Source organism: Ranitomeya variabilis, chromosome 2 (assembly GCF_051348905.1).
Source record: "Ranitomeya variabilis isolate aRanVar5 chromosome 2, aRanVar5.hap1, whole genome shotgun sequence".
In the NCBI taxonomy this organism is placed as follows: Eukaryota; Metazoa; Chordata; class Amphibia; order Anura; family Dendrobatidae; genus Ranitomeya; species Ranitomeya variabilis.
Genome location: NC_135233.1, coordinates 395,806,713 through 395,823,530, shown reverse-complemented (window position 1 = coordinate 395,823,530; position 16,818 = coordinate 395,806,713).

Below are 16,818 nucleotides of genomic sequence, written 5' to 3'. Positions count from 1 at the left end.
TAATTGGGGTCTTGAGAAGGGTTACCTTTAGACTTTGTAGCAAAGATGGCTGAGCTGCAACAGCTGCTATTAATGTAGCAGAACTGGAAGAGTAGAAATTCATGTAGCATAGCTGTGAAAAAATCCAGCTAATATATGTATAGAACTGCAACAGAGCTAATTGATGTAGCAGATCTGTGACAAGTTCTACTAAGGTATGTAAAGAACTGCAATAGAGCTAACTGATGTAGCAGAGCTGTGACATGTCTAACTAATTTAGAGAACTGCAACAGAGCTAACTGATGTAGCAGACCTGGAACAAAAATGACTAATATAGCAGAGCTGGAATAGTGATGACAGATGCAGCAGAGCTGAAACAGTGGCTATTAGAAACTTGAAGTAGCTAAACAATGAAACAACGGATCGTTGTAGCAGCAGGACATCAACTACCTGAATACTCAAATGGTGTCCTGCTGCCTGAGATGGATTTAAATGACCTGGCAAATTACATAATTTGAGAATATCAGCTTGACGCAGGAAAAAAAATGGTATAGACCTTCAGCTCTCAACACTGCCTTATAAACTGCCTTATATTGGAGAACTTCAGTACACAGGAACCCCCTGCATCAAGCCTCTATCTTCAGGAGCTAATACCTGAACACAATACAACATTAAATAAAAAATCCATACTGGTTTTAATATAATTAAATATTCCATCCTTGGGTGGAAAACTGCATCCTAGGATTGAGTAGTTCACCTAGTAAATGCCGATGAAGAGAAAACCTCCACAGTCAATCTATCAATGTTCTCTATGCTGTTTTTAACGTCACTTATCATAGATGCACATCATTGGAGAGGCCTTTCCATCGGTCATTATTATATTTGGTCTCATATTTTTCAATCATCCCTACTATATCAGGTACAACTTTAGTAATCTAGTGCATGCTCCCAAAATCTAGTTCTATCAGCAAATTTAATGTTTTTGCCACAATGTATCCATCTTACATCACATTAAGAAAATTAATAATTATGTCCCGCATTCCCCCACTTTCAATAGTAACCTATTACAATGGTAAGGCTGATTTATAGTACATACAACTTATAACGCCAGCTTTGTTCTTGACCTTAAATTGCAGAATTTTTCAATTATAGATTTTATTTTCACTTTCAATTGAACATTGTAATTACAAATTGAAAAGAAATAATAACTGAGAAAAACTGTTTGTCTCCACTATCAATGTGATCCAACTTCATCAGATTTGTCCTTCTGCCACAAAATATTGGCATGAGCCGAGGACGGCTCTCAAGTGTGGATTACATAAAGCATCTTTGGGCTATAAAAGCAAACGAGCAAAGAAAGTGGTGTAAGCAAATCGCCTATAAGAGTTCTTGAAAACTTTTAAACATATAATAATTTGAAAAGTTTACATCAAAACTTATTGTTCCACATTTATCAAGCAGTTTATGCCAGTGTCAGTCTAAATTGAACCCCAAAACACAAATTATTTTATTTCTGCACCATGTGCTCCAAAAACTGAAAAAGTCGAATGCCTGAAACAATAAGGCCGGCGTCACACTAGCAGTATTTGGTCAGTATTTTACCTCAGTATTTGTAAGCCAAAACCAGGAGTGGCTGATAAATGCAGAAGTGGTGCATATGTTTCTATTATACTTGACTTTTGGATATGGGATGGACCCCACTCCTTCTTAAAACCACCATAACAACTGTAAACCTAGGTACTAAAATAAATACACAAAACACATTATTTTGGTTGTCAAAATGGCCACGGCTTTTATTCAAATCACAGGATTAAATAATCACAGTAGGAGTCAGGTGGAGTGCTAGTACATTGGGATTCACAAGTACTGCGATATCCCCAGCTGTCTGACATACAGCACCAGGACAGACAGCCATAAAGGGGTGGCACGCGCTGGCTTGCCATTCAAGCAGAGCCAGTAAACTTTCAGGGCACCAATGACCCTATTATCCTCACTCCTGTGCTTAAGCACTGTGCCCGCCCCTGATTGATGTTACCATTACAACGTCCTTGAGGCTGGCCACCAAAGCCGAGCCTGCTCACCACCATCAGGTTTTACATCCTCTATTAGGTAAAATGAGTCCACCTTAACTTGTCTGCAACTTCCACCTGACTCCTAAACCGCAAAGCCGTGACGGGTTATAAATTCCAAGTCTCATTTGACACTTTTTTTTTTTTTTTTTTTTTTAATAATTAAATCATTTTTGTAAACTTAAAAACTAGAAGTCCCTGCAAAAGCATTAATTGGACTAAACTTGGCAAACCCCCGACTCACAAAGAGTCATCCTACAGCACTCAGGAGAGGAAAAACCCCCTGTGGAGGAAACCTCCAGGGAACCATGGCTGAAGGATTGCCCTTCCCTTGGGCTTAGAAGGTTACCACAAATAATAACTCTTTATAGCCAATATACAATTGAACATGGTACAAGATATACAATGACAAATTCAAAAATACAATAAAACATTTATCATTATACAAGCAATAATTAAAAAGTTTAAGGACAAAGATTATAAACAGGGCGGGAGGGTGGGTAATGTTTCCTCCTGTCCATCCTGTGAGAGAAAGAGGGAGAGCCAGAAATGCCTCCCCTATATAAGCCCCACCCTCCTCACAGTAATACGCCAGGCACAAACATCTAAACTTCCTCTTAAAGCAACAACACTGCTGTTTAAAATCTACACCGCAATACAAACAAAATCTGCAGGAGTTCTCGATCCACCCATCCCCAAGTCATGTCCACCTCCGTCTAGTCTCCGGTGGTTTCTTGACTTTTGGATATGGGATGGACCCCACTCCTTAAAACCACCATAACTACTGTAAACCTAGGTACTAAAATAAATACACAAAACACATAATTTTTGTTGTCAAAATGGCCACAGCTTTTATTCAAATCACAGGATTAAATAATCACAGTAGGAGTCAGGTGGAGTGCTAGTACATTGGGATTCACAAGTACTGCGATATCCCCAGCTGTCTGACATACAGCACCAGGACAGACAGCCATAAAGGGGCGGCACGCACTGGCTTGCCATTCAAGCAGAGCCAGTAAACTTTCAGGGCACCAGTGACCCTATTATCCTCACTCCTGTGCTTAACCACTGTGCCCACCCCTGATTGATGTTACCATTACAACGTCCTTGAGGCTGGCCACCAAAGCCGAGCCTGCTCACCACCATGAGGTTTTACATCCTCTATTAGTTAAAATGAGTCCACCTTAACTTGACTGCAACTTCCACCTGACTCCTAAACCGCCACCAGCGAGGCCATTTGACACCTTGAATGGACTCGACCCCCATCACCCATGCCTAATAAAGTCATCAACCAGTTCTGCATGCTATGGAAAGACTGTGCATATAAGTAACAAAATTCCAGGACTACAGATTAATTTTAACAATGCAACACTACCATATTATGATCGATAATACGGTAACTACAGCAAAATAACAGCCGCTAAACATCCTGCAATGTGGATCCTATAATGGGTAATGCAGAAACTAAACCATAATAAAGGGGTAGCCACAGTCTGACCACCTGTATAATGACATCTGTCATGCCTCAAAAACTATTATACCGCATGTATTGTAGCCAGCTCTAATAACTCACTAATTCACAGATTTTAGTTCTAGAAACCACCATTACATACAGTTGCTGGGCTGTGTAGTAACCAATTCTTAAACCCACTTACTATTACTACCCAAAAAGTGATGAGTGTATATAAAGAGAAAGATATTATAAACAAGGAGTAATTAAAAGCCATACACAATATAATATCAACATTATAACCGATCATTAAATAATTTAAACAATTTCTGTAATATTTGGACATAGTAAATGAAATAAGCCTATAGCAGAAAAGTCTACAAAGGCATTATTAATAACCTTGCCACGCCATTGTTAATTGCTTTACAGGCACTTGATAACAAATACCATTAACCCTCTCCAACTGGGTCAAAGAATAGGCACATCGCCCTTCGTGTTAATGCGCTTGATTTCTTCACCCTTAGCCGCTCCCACTGGCTCAAGGGCATCGGGATGCACTTTATTACTTCTCCCTTAGTCACTCCCACTGACTCCAGGGCACCCATATTTGGTACATTGCTCTTCAGTCTAATGCCCCAGATTACTGCATTGTCCAGAGGACAACCTTGAAAGAAAACAGGAGTTGGTCAATATAAAGTCAAAATCTGTGCCTCAGCATTCTCAAGTCACATGAAAAAAAGAGAGCGTCCTTTAAGCTACAGATTGTATTAAAATGCATGCCTAATTTTTTTTTTTTTTAGCTATTGTTCCTAGCTCATAGGACCCAATTTAATTTGTAGGCATGTAGAATATGATTGCCATGTCCACAGGGACTTTACCCTAACTGGGTCTTGTAAGATATAAATGCTTCTGGAGACCAGGGGGCCATACTGTGATGGTCACTCCTCCACACCAGGGGGCCATACCAAAGATGGTTACCCCTCCATACCAGGGGGTCATACTATGATGTACACCCCTCCATCCAGGGGCCATACCCGAGATGTTTACTTCTCCACACAAAGGGTCATACTATGATGAATACCCCCCTAAACAGAGGGTCCATACCGGAGATGGTTACCCCTACTGACCAAATCATAATTAGCTTCAAGGACCCACTAAAAAAGAAACAAATAAGTGTTTTTTTTATTTATTTATTTATTTATTTTTTTTAAATACACACCTTTATTAAAGCAAACATACAATAACCCAACAAAGCATAAATAACCTTAGCTCGCTGGGAGGAGTCCTTGAAGCTCATAAGATCTGGCGATTACCAAACATAAAGTGAACATAAAATGTACCAACAATTACTCCCAGCCGTTACCCCACTGGCTCGGGAGCACCATAACCACAGGGATCCAAAGTTCACTTGAACTTCCTGAGGATCCGACAAAACCTTGCCGAAACTCCCCTCCACATTTCACCAGATCCAGAACCATATTTAATACCAAAAGAAAGAATCCATATCCCAATGGATCCCCCAGACCAATTTGCAACCAACTTCAAGGACCCCCCCAACTGCCCGGCTCCAGGTAATCCACTCAGTCTGTGCTATCCACCATCTTAGGTAATATAAAATTAAGCACTCGGTGGATATACACTGTGTTCCAAATTATTATGCAAATTGGATTTAAGTGTCATAAAGTTTAATTGTTTTGTTTTTCAAATAAACTTGTGGATGGTATTGTGTCTCAGGGCTCAATGTATCACTGAAATCAATCTTAAACACGTGATAATTTGTTTTCCAGGTGATTCTAATTAAAGGAAAACTACTTAAAAATGATGTTCCACATTATTAGGCAGGCCACAGTTTTCAAGTAACATGGGCAAGAAAAAGGATCTCTCTGCTGCCGAAAAGCATCAAATAGTGCAATGCCTTGGTGAAGGGATGAAAACATTAGAAATTTCCCGAAAACTTAAGCGTGATCATCGTACTGTTGAGAGATTTGTGGCTGTATCTGAGCACAGATGTGTTTATGCTGATAAAGGCATAATGAGGAAGGCAAGTTCATCGGATTAAGGGTATGTTCACACGTTCCTGATTTCAATCCTTTTTTTTTGAGGACTAAAAACCGCAGCTCTTGGCAGAAAACGCAGGTGCGTTTTTTGGTGCGTTTTTGGTGCGTTTTTTGATGCGGTTTTTAGTGCGTTTTTTTTATGCAGTTTTCTCTGCAGATTGTCTGTGTTTGACACAAATAAAGCTTTAACTGCAGTGGGGGAAAAAAAAGAAAGAAATGATGTCATTTCCTTGTCCAACCCTTTTCTTCTTCCATCCTCCATTTTGGGACTAAACACCAAAATGAGTGGACGTGTTTTGAATGACAGCGCTCCACAGAGTGCTGAGCATAGGCCAGATCACAGCCCGCGGATCCAGCTCTATCCAGCTATTTAAGTCTACGTTCACATTTGCGGTCTGCGCCGCAGCATCGGGCGCCGCAGCGTCGCCGCATGCGTCATGCGCCCCTATATTTAACATGGGGGCGCATGGACATGCGTCGCACTTGCGTTTTGCGCCGCATGCGTCACTGCAGCGCACGCATCCGGGCGCAGAGGACGCAGCAAGTTGCATTTTTGCTGCGTCCAAAATCAATCAAAAAAAGGACGCATGCGGCGCAAAACGCAGCGTTGTGCATGCGTTTTGCTGCGTTTTTGTTAAATACGTGGCACTTAGACTATGTTCACATTTGCGTTGTTTGCTGCGGCGCACAACGCAAATGTGAACATAGTCTAAGTGCCACGTATTTAACCCCTTCCCGACATGTGACGGTATAGTACGTCACATGTCGGGACCCCCGCTTTGATGTGCGCTCCGGCGGTGAGCGCACATCAAAGTCGCGACATGTCAGCTGTTTTTTACAGCTGACATGTGCGCGCAATAGCGGCGGGTGAAATCGCGATCACCCGCCGCTATTAACTAGTTAAATGCCGCTGTCAAACGCAGACAGCGGCATTTAACTACAGCATCCGGCCGTGCGGCCGGATATGAGCGCATCGCCGACCCCCGTCACATGATCGGGGGTCGGCGATGCTTGTATATTGTAACCATAGAGGTCCTTGAGACCTCTATGGTTACTGATCGCCGGTGGCTGTGAGCGCCACACTGTGGTCGGCGCTCACAGCACACCTGTATTTTAGCTACATAACAGCGATCTGATGATCGCTGTTATGTAGCAGAGCCGATCGGGCTGTGCCTGCTTCTAGCCTCCCATGGAGGCTATAGAAGCATGGTCAAAGTTAAAAAAAAAAGTAAAAAAAAATGTGAAAAAAATAAAAAAAATATAAAAGTTTAAATCACCCCCCTTTCGCCCCAATCAAAATAAATCAATTAAAAAAAACCCCAACCTACACATATTTGGTATCGCCGCGTTCAGAATCGCCCGATCTATCAATAAAAAAAAACATTAACCTGATCGCTAAACGGCGTAATGAGAAAAAAAATCGAAACGCCAGATTTACGTTTTTTTGGTCGCCACGACATTGCATTAAAATGCAATAACGGGCGATCAAAAGAACGTATCTGCACCAAAATGCTATCATTAAAAATGCCAGCTCGGCATGCAAAAAATAAGCCCTCACCTGACCCCAGATCACGAAAAATGGAGACGCTACGAGTATCGGAAAATGGCGCAATTTTGTTTTGTTTTGTTTTTTGCAAAGTTTGGAATTTTTTTTCACCACTTAGGTGAAAAATAACCTAGTCATGTTAGGTGTCTATGAACTCGTACTGACCTGGAGAATCATAATGGCAGGTCAGTTTTAGCATTTAGTGAACCTAGCAAAATAGGCAAGCAAAAAACAAGTGTGGGATTGCACTTTTTTTGCAATTTCACTGCACTTGGAATTTTTTTCCCGTTTTCTAGTACACGACATGGTAAAACCAATGATGTCGTTCAAAAGTACAACTCGTCCCGCAAAAAATAAGCCCTCACATGGCCAAATTGACGGAAAAATAAAAAAGTTATGGCTCTGGGAAGGAGGGGAGCGAAAAACGAAAACGGAAAAACGGAAAAAGCTCCGGGGGTGAAGGGGTTAAGTGCCACGTATTTCAGTGCCACGTATTTCAGTGCCACGTATTTCAGTGCCACGTATTTCAGTGCCACGTATTTCAGTGCCATGTATTTCAGTGCCACGTATTTCAGTGCCACGTATTTCAGTGCCACGTATTTCAGTGCCACATATCACGTATTTCAGTGCCACGTATCACGTATTTAAGTGCCACGTATTTCAGTGCCACGTATTTAACTGCCACGTATTAAAGTGCCACGTATCACGTATTTAAGTGCCACGTATCACGTACTTAAGTGCCACGTATTAAAGTGCCACGTATCACGTATTTAAGTGCCACGTATCCCGTATTTCAGTGCCACGTATCACGTACTTAAGTGCCACGTATTTCAGTGCCACGTATCACGTATTTAAGTGCCACGTATTTCAGTGCCACGTATTTAACTGCCACGTATTAAAGTGCCACGTATCACGTATTTAAGTGCCACGTATCACGTATTTCAGTGCCACGTATTTAAGTGCCACGTATCACGTATTTCAGTGCCACGTATCACGTATTTAAGTGCCACGTATCACGTATTTAAGTGCCACGTATTTAATTGCCACGTATCACGTATTTCAGTGCCACGTATCACGTATTTAAGTGCCACGTATCACGTATTTCAGTGCCACGTATCACGTATTTAAGTGCCACGTATCACGTATTTCAGTGCCACGTATCACGTATTTAAGTGCCACGTATATCACACATATATATAACGTATAACACACTGACAGGAGCCATAGTTCCTGTCGGTGTGTCACTGCGCATGCGCAAGCGAGTTTGCCGGCGGTCATTGACCCCGGCACTCTCGCTTAACGGCAGTGCTGCGTGGGAAAGTTCAACGCAGCTGTACTGCCGTTAACCGAGACGCCGGAGCCATTGAACTCCGGAACAGTACGCGATACACTGCTAGGAGCTTCGCTCCTGGCAGTGTATCGCCGGAGAGCACCGGATCGGCGTGGGACACTCGTTTTATGGATTCTGTGGACAGGGAGTATGAATTTGATTTTTTATTTTGGGATTTTTTCCTAGGGGATCGAGGGCTTCGCCTACCAGTGTGCTGTTGGTGAGTATATACTCTGTGTTATATGTTGTATGTACTGTGTGTCATGTATGTGTATTGTGTGTGTTTTGTGTAACTTTACAACTGTGCTAAGTCGCCGGACACAGGGACAACTCTCCCATCCTAATACCGGATGGGAGTAGTAGTCCCATACGGCGACTTAGCACAATGGTGGCACTAGCGTCGCATGGGGACACACACACACACACACACACATACCAAATCAATCAAACGGCCGACACGATCCCCATGCGACGGTATGCCTCCATGTCTCTCCGCCCAAGCACTTCCGCCCCATGCACTTCCGGCCGCTTCCCTGCACTTCCTGCTGCAGCGGTTCTGCACCACAAACCGCAATAAAACCCGCAGATATATTTTTGATCTGCGGGTTTTACTGCGGGTTTGACCTCACAATGGAGGTCTATGGGTGCAGAACCACTGCTGTTTCGGACAAAGAAGTGACATGCTCCTTCTTTTTTCCCGCAGCTATTCAGCGCGGCTTTTTTTTGGAAATTCAGGATCGTGTGCACAGTGGTTCCTGTTTTCCATAGGGTACATTGTACTGTACCCTGCATGGAAAAAAGCTGCGGAACCGCAGCGGCAAAACTGCTGCGGTTCCGCGGTAAAAAACGCACTGTGTGAACATGGCCTAAGAGAGCAGCTGCTAAAAAGCCATTACAAAGCAGCAAACAGATATTTGAAGCTGCTGGTGCCTCTGGAGTCCCTCGAACCTCAAGGTGTAGGCTCCTTCAAAGGCTTGCTGTGGTGCATAAACCTACTATTCGGCCACCCTTAAACAGTGTTCACAAGCAGAAATGGTTGCATTGGGCCCACACATACATGAAGACTAATTTCTAAACAGTCTTGTCTACTGATAAGCGTTGAGCAACCCTAGATGGTCCAAATGGATGGAGTAGTGGATGGTTGGTGTATGGCCACCATGTCCCAACAAGGCTGCAACAACATCGAGGAGGTGGAGGAGTCATGTTTTGGGCTGGAATCATGGAGAAACAGCTGGTAGGGCCCTTTAAGGCTCCTGAAGGTGTGAAAATGACCTCTGCAAAGTATACTATATAGAGTTTCTGACTGACAACTTTCCTCCATGGTATAAAAAGCAGAAATGTGCTTTCAGGAGCAAAATCATCTTCATGCTGACAATGCCCCATCTCATGCTGCAAAGAATACCTCATTGGCTGCTATGGGCATAAAAGGAGATAAACTCATGGTGTGGCCACCATCTTCCCCTGACCACAACCCTATAGAGAACCTTTGGAGTATCATCAAGCAAAAGATCTATGAGGGTGGGAGGCAGTTCACATCAAAACAGCAGCTCTCGGAGGCTATTCCGACTTCATGCAAAGAAATACAAGCAGAAACTCTCCAAAAACTCACAAGTTCAATGGATGCAAGAATCGTGAAGGTGATATCAAAGAAGGGTTCTTATGTTAACATATAACTTGGCCTGTTAGGATGTTTTGGAGTTAAATAGCTTTTTTGTTCAGTTAGTGTGACCTCCTAATGCTGCAAATTCCACAAATGAGCATTTTCAGTTCTTTAAAACATATCAAATGTTTAGAAATTCTACTGTGCCTAATAATTTGGAACAGTGTATTTTAAGTTTTTATTCATTTTGGAGATTATACTGTTATCATTGGGAGGTTTCTTCAATAAAATTCGATGTATACTCTAACGGGTGATGACTTTTATTAGACTGACTCATTTGCACTGACCATTTAGGAAAATCCGAGAAAAATGTCAGTTGCATAATAATTTGGAACATAGTGTACACCATTCCTGCAAATATATGAAGGGGACAATATAAGAATTAAAAGAACATACAATAAAACATCAAAGAATAAAGAACAATAACATGCTGGGAGGAGTCCTTGAAGCTCATAAGATCTGGCGATTACCAAACAAAAAGTGAACATAAAATGTACCAACAATTACTCCCAGCCGTTACACCACCAGCTCGGGACCGCCACAACCACAGGGTTCCAATGTTCACTTGAACTTCCTGAGGATTCAACAAACCCTTGCTGAAAATCCCCTCTACCATTCACCAGATCAAGAACCAAATTAAATTACAAAAAGAGGAATCCATATCCCAATGGATCCCCCAGACCAATTTATAACCAACTTCAAGGACCCACCCAACTGCACAAGATGTGGGATAAGTGAAGATGAAAACACCATGTAAGTTTACAACCAAGGTATATTACAGGTTGATACTAGAAAATGTCCCATCATAAGGTCAGATAAATTTGATGATGGGCAATGCTGTGTTATATGCTGTAACAATAAAGAAGCCGCCTGCTCCTCTACAGCAGTTACAGACAGGCTCTCTAATCACCAGCTGCACATATATCGTAAGAAAATATAATATGTAGGTCTAGTATAAGCTGCCTGCAGTCATAAGTGTGTGTGCAGAAAACTGCAAGGTCTGTGTCCCCAGTCAGTCACACCACCTACATACAATAGACGAGAGACAGGGCTGAAAACTGGGCCCATGATGTGTTCTCCAGCGTAAGGTGCAGCATCAAATTAGGAGTGCCCACTCACTGCCCGCAATGTGCTGAGTTACTAGTGCCCACTCACTGCCTGCCATGTGCCGAGTTATTAGTGCCCACTCACTGCCCCCGCCATGTGCTGAGCTATTAGTGTCCACTCACTGCTCGCCATATGCTGCGTTATTAGTGCTCCACTCACCACCACGCCTGTGCTGAATTACTCCCTGAATAATTATTGACACCTGATAAAATATATATATATATAGTAAGGCTCCAGGTAATGCACTCGCTTGTGCTATCCACCATCTTAGATATACAGAAAAAGGGGGGGTGGATATATCAGGCAGGACAGCACGCAACATAATAGGACTAAAGGCTGCCATATCTCCAGAAATAAAGCACGGATGTGGAAGTCATGCACAGATTATATGTGCAGCAAGGAAAATAACCTGGAGACCCAGGATCTAACATGCACTCAAAGTCTGTATACATGATAAGCATGCTGCACAGAGATGGAGCCTTTACTGATATATCACATATATATAGTGAGAGTAACCTGTTATGCTGGATCTGTACACCCAGCATCATCAGACTGTACTGTAGCAAAGATGAGGTCACATACAGGTCACCAGACTCCTAAGGCTTCTTTCACACTTCAGTTGTTTGGCGTCAGTCAGCTCCGACATAGTGACGGATCGACGGATCCGTCACAATTGTTGAGAAAACGGTTCTAACGGATCAGTTTTTTTGACGGATCCGTTACTTGGGGGTTGTCTGGGAAAAGTATCTACTTTTTGGAGCATGCGCAATTGAAAAAGCGGATTGGGGCGACAGATCTGCCGAAATGACGGTCGTGACGGATCCGTCGCCCATAGGCGCCCATTCTATGGAATGGCGACGCAACGGATCCGTCGCGAACCGCCATTTTGGCGCAGACAAAAAACATTATAATGTCCGTCTATGTCTAGATGACGTCCGCCAAATTTCGATGGATCCGTCACATGGCGGATGGAACGGACGACCATCCGTCACAATCCGTCGCTAATGCAAGTCTATGGGAAAATAGCGGATCCGCCAAAAAAAAAATGGCGGATCCGCTATTTGATGAAAACGGCGGATTCAAACTGACGCCAAAAGACTAAAGTGTGAAAGAGGCCTTAAATGGGAAGAGGGGGAATCAGCACACTGCCAGGCAGCATGCATTGCACAGACATGAAGTGCAGCCTCTTACCATCATATATACGGTATATATATTCCATCCCATTACTGCTCCCTCTCACCAGTGACTAGTACCTGTAACTGCCCAGCTCCGCGCTAGCAATAGCAGACACTGCATGTGTCAATGCTCTGACCTATCATACAGATACCCAAAACTCATGAAGACTCTGTATAATACAGCAGAAATGTGATACAGCAGCCATGTCTGTAAGGTCACACAGGAGCTGTCTCTGCAGTGTGAGGCAACTTGTAACAGACCCATGAAGGAACATGGCAGCTACATGAATGAATCTCTGAAGTAATATTGCTCCCAAATAAGATGTAAGAGCTGATACTACACTAATACATGATGAATATGGAGTAGTATATCAGCCATGTCTGCAGGGAGGTACACGAGGGAACATGGCGGCTACATGAATTTCTGAGGTAAAATTGATCCCATATATGATGTAGGAGCAGATACTACAATAATAATGATGTGTGAGGTGAATGTGCTCCTATCAGCTATAATGTGAGGTGATAACCCCAGTATTATACTCCCTGACACTGCAGACATGTTTCCTTAATGTTTCCTCCTGTCCATCCTGTGAGAGAAAGAGGGAGAGCCAGAGTTACCTCCCCTATATAACCCCACCCTCCTCACAGTAATACACCAGGCACAAACATCTAAACTTCCTCTTAAAGCAACAACACTCCTGTTTAAAATCTACACCGCAATACAAACAAAAGCTGCAGGAGTCCTCGGTCCACCCATCCCCAAGTCATGTCCACCACCGTCTAGTCTCTGGTGGTTTCTTTTCCTCTAATTGTTCCACTCCTGGTTTTGGCTTACAAATACTGATGTAAAATACTGACCAAATACTGCTAGTGTGACGGCAGCCTAACTTTTAGGCCACATTCAGATGTCCGTGCAAAATGGTCTGAGATCAGACTGCCATGCACGGACTGGACAGCGGCTCTCCCAACCCGAGTGCACTGCGGTCCAATCCTGGTCCGCTTTATACGGCCATTTGGCTGCACCTTACACTGCTTAATTATGCCACAAATTGATGCAATAAATGCAACATTTAGGCTACATGAGAACATGGTAAAAATGTCACAAAAATGTATTCATACTATATATATACCGCTCAAAAAAATAAAGGGAACACTTAAACAACAGAATATAACTCCAGGTTAATCAAACTTCTGTGAAATCAAACTGTCCACTTAGGAAGCAGCACTGATTGACAATCAATTTCACATGCTGTTGTTCAAATGGAATAGACAACAGATGGAAATTATTGGCAATTATCAGGACACTCAATAAAGGAGTGGTTCTGCAGGTGGTGACCACAGGCCACATCTCAGTATCAATGCTTTCTGGCTGATGTTTTGGTCACTTTTGAATGTTGGTTGTGCTTTTACACTCATAGTAGCATGAGGCGGACTCTACAACCCACACAATGGGCTCAGGTAGTGCAGCTCATCCAGGATGGCACATCAATGCGAGCTGTGGCAAGAATGTTTGCTGTGTCTGTCAGCGTAGTGTCCAGAGGCTGGAGGCGCTACCAAGAGACAGACCAGTACACCAGGAGACGTGGAGGGGGCCGTAGGAGGGCAACAACCCAGCAGCAGGACCGCTACCTCAGCCTTTGTGCAAGGAGGAAAAGGAGAAACACTGCCAGAGCTCTGCAAAATGACCTACAGCAGGCTACAAATGTGCAAATGTCTGTACAAACGGTTAGAAACCGACTCCATGAGGATGGTCTGAGTGCCTGACGTCCACAGATGGGGGTTGTGCTCACAGCCCAACACCATGCAGGATGCTTGGCATTTGCCACAGAACACCAGGATTGGCAAATTCACCACTGGCGCCCTGTGCTCTTCACAGATGAAAGCAGGTTCACACTGAGCACATGTGACAGACGTGACAGAGTCTGGAGACACTGTGGAGAGCGATCTGCTGCCTGAAATGTCCTTCAGCATGACCGGTTTGGCAGTGGGTCATTAGTGGTGTGGGGTGGCATTTCTTTGGAGGGCCGCACAGCCCTCCATGTGCTCGCCAGAGTTAGCCTGACTGCCATTAGGTACCGAGATGAGATCCTCAGACCCCTTGTGAGGCCATATGCTGGTGCGGTTGGCCCTGGGTTCCTCCTAATGCAGGACAATGCCAGACCTCATGTGGCTGGAGTGTGTCAGCAGTTCCTGCAAGATGAAGGAATTGAAGCTATGGACTGACCCGCCCGTTCCCCAGACCTGAATCTGATTGAACACATCTGGGACATCATGACTCGCACCATCCAATGTCACGTTGCACCACAGACTGAAGGAGTTGGCGGATGCTTTAGTCCAGGTCTGGGAGGAGATCCCTCAGATGACCATCCGCCGCCTCATCAGGAGCATGCCCAGACATTGTATGGAGGTCATACAGGCACGTGGAGGCCACACACACTATTAAGCATCATTTCCTTACCTTGAAGCATTTTCCCTGAAGTTGGATCAGCCTGTAACTTCATTTTCCACTTTGATTTTGAGCATCATTCCAACTCCAGACCTCCGTGGGATATTAGTTGTGACTTACATTGATAATTATTAGGTTTTATTGTTCTCAACACATTCCATTATGTAATGAATAAAGATTTACAACTGGAATATTTAATTCAGTGATATCTAGAATGTGGGATTTTAGTGTTCCCTTTATTTTTTTGAGCAGTGTATATATGCAAATATTTTTTAACTTTAAAACCAATAAATGTGGAACATAACTAGCAAAGGAAGAAAGAAGAAATCACAGCCATTATTTTAGTAGTATAAGGTTATGTGCACATGCCAGGATTTCTTGCAGAAATTTCCTGAACAAAACCGGACATTTTCTGCAAGAAATCCGCATCCAATAAACTTGTAGTGGTGTAACAAGTATCCAAAGTCATGGGAGGGAATCATAGAATTCTAGAATGTTAGTGTTGGAAGGGAACTCCAGGGTCGTCATGTCCAACCCCCTGCTCAATCCAGGATTCACTAAACCATCTCAGACAGATGTCTGTCCAGCCTCTGTTTGAAGATTTACATTGTAGGAGAACTCACCACCTCTCATAGCCGCCTTCTCCACACATTGAACATACTCATCGTCAAAAAGTTTTTTCTAATATCTGATCTGTATCTTCTCCCTTTCAGTTTCATTCCATTGCTTCTTGTGCTTCCATGTGCAAATGAGAATAATGATGATCCCTCTACACTGTGACAGTCCTTCAGATATTTGTAGACAGTGTAAAGCTGTAGTAGCATCGTATGCAGTGAAGAAGCAGTGACCCACAAATTCAAACACAAAAGTCTCTTTTAATGTGTTTCTTCACAGCATTAAAGTCCAGTTCACATAAATGCATATAACTTCAGTGACCAGTTTACACCAGTTCAATGCAATACATTTCACATGGCTTTAGATTTGCGGTCCCTAAACAGGCCAGACTTCCCTTGTCCAGTTTCCCTGGGCGACCGCACGCCATCTCAGACTCTATACGTTTCCATACACACAGCCTCATATGTTGCAGACACTACTCACGCCAGCCCTCCTCTGACTAGTTCCCGTGGGTGTCCTGCATCGCTGTATCACAGTCTCTGTACTCACTCAGCGCACTGCACTCTTTATCCTCTGGAGTGCAGCTGGGTACACATAAGACAAAGTCTCTTACAGACTCTTTACTCACACAGTCGTACACAGTTCAGGATATCCTCCGGATAGCAGCCGGGCACCATATCCAACTGTTTGCAATCATTGCACATGCTAGTCCTCTTTCGGGCACAGGACATCCACCTTCGGGCACAGGACATCCACCTCCGGGCACAGAGCATCCACCTCCGGGCACAGGTCTGTCCACATCCGACTCCTACGGGCACAGGACAACCACCTCCGGGCACAGGACTGTCCACCTCCGAGACCAGTACCATGGACAACTTGCATCTCTGTGCACGCTGCGGGTGCCAGGCTATTCAGCTGCCCTGGGTACTGGCTCTGCTAGCCTCCATGCACTCTGCAGACCAGCACACACCAGACTGACACTGACGCACACCTGGTCACACACCTGACACGGCCTGCACGGCCTGACACGGCCTGCACGGCCTGACACACCCAAACCCCTTACTGCAGGGCTTTTAAACACACACAAACCTGTGGCCTTCAGCCACCTGGAAAACCCGGACCGGAAATCCATGACTCTCATGCACACCTATGGACTTCATCCGTCTGCATGCACACTCTGGGGAGAACAAACAGCGCCCACTAGCTGTATCAGAGGCCACAGCCTCACAACAGCTATTAAGTCTCCTCTTAGCCTTCTTTTGTGCAAGCTAAACATTCCCAGATCCTTTACCCATTCCTCACAGGGCATAGTTTGGAGTCCACTCACTATCCTGGTCGCTCTTCTCTGAACTTGCTCCAGTTTTTCAATGTCTGTTTTAAAATG